Source organism: Salvia hispanica, chromosome 4 (assembly GCF_023119035.1).
Source record: "Salvia hispanica cultivar TCC Black 2014 chromosome 4, UniMelb_Shisp_WGS_1.0, whole genome shotgun sequence".
NCBI lineage: Eukaryota > Viridiplantae > Streptophyta > Magnoliopsida > Lamiales > Lamiaceae > Salvia > Salvia hispanica.
In genome coordinates this window covers 19474421-19474951 of record NC_062968.1, presented here as the reverse complement: position 1 = coordinate 19474951, position 531 = coordinate 19474421, and positions in this window count along the sequence as shown.

Here is a 531-nt window from a genome sequence, read left to right as displayed (position 1 = left end):
GCTCCAATGATTAAGCATCTTTCTCTCACTCATTCTTATGTGTGTGTGTGTGTATTTTCTTTTTTACTTCTTGTGTTTGTATATCAAAACTTATATAGACTGTTTATTGGAGTACTATCTTTATTACGCATAACTTCTAATCTCAGCAAAGTACCTACTCTTCTTTTTTCCATTTTTCTTTTTCTTTTTCTTTCTCTTTCTCTTTTGTCTTTTGCTTTTCCGATATTATTAGTATATTTTTCTAACGTCTAATTTAACTTCGTATGATGTACTCCCTCCATTCCATAGTAATAGAGTCATTTTGTTATTTTGGTACGTTCCATTACGTCATTTTCTTTTTTAGTAAAAGTCAACACATCTCTCCACACCTAATTTACTCTCTCTTACTCTATTCTCTCTTCATCTTTACCTTTTTCATTTTCCACTTTATTCTCCCTTTACTTAACTCACCTAACACAATTTTCTTAATCTCATTGCCGAAAAGAAACGCCTCCATTACTATGGAACGGAGGTAGTACTGAAACTTACTTT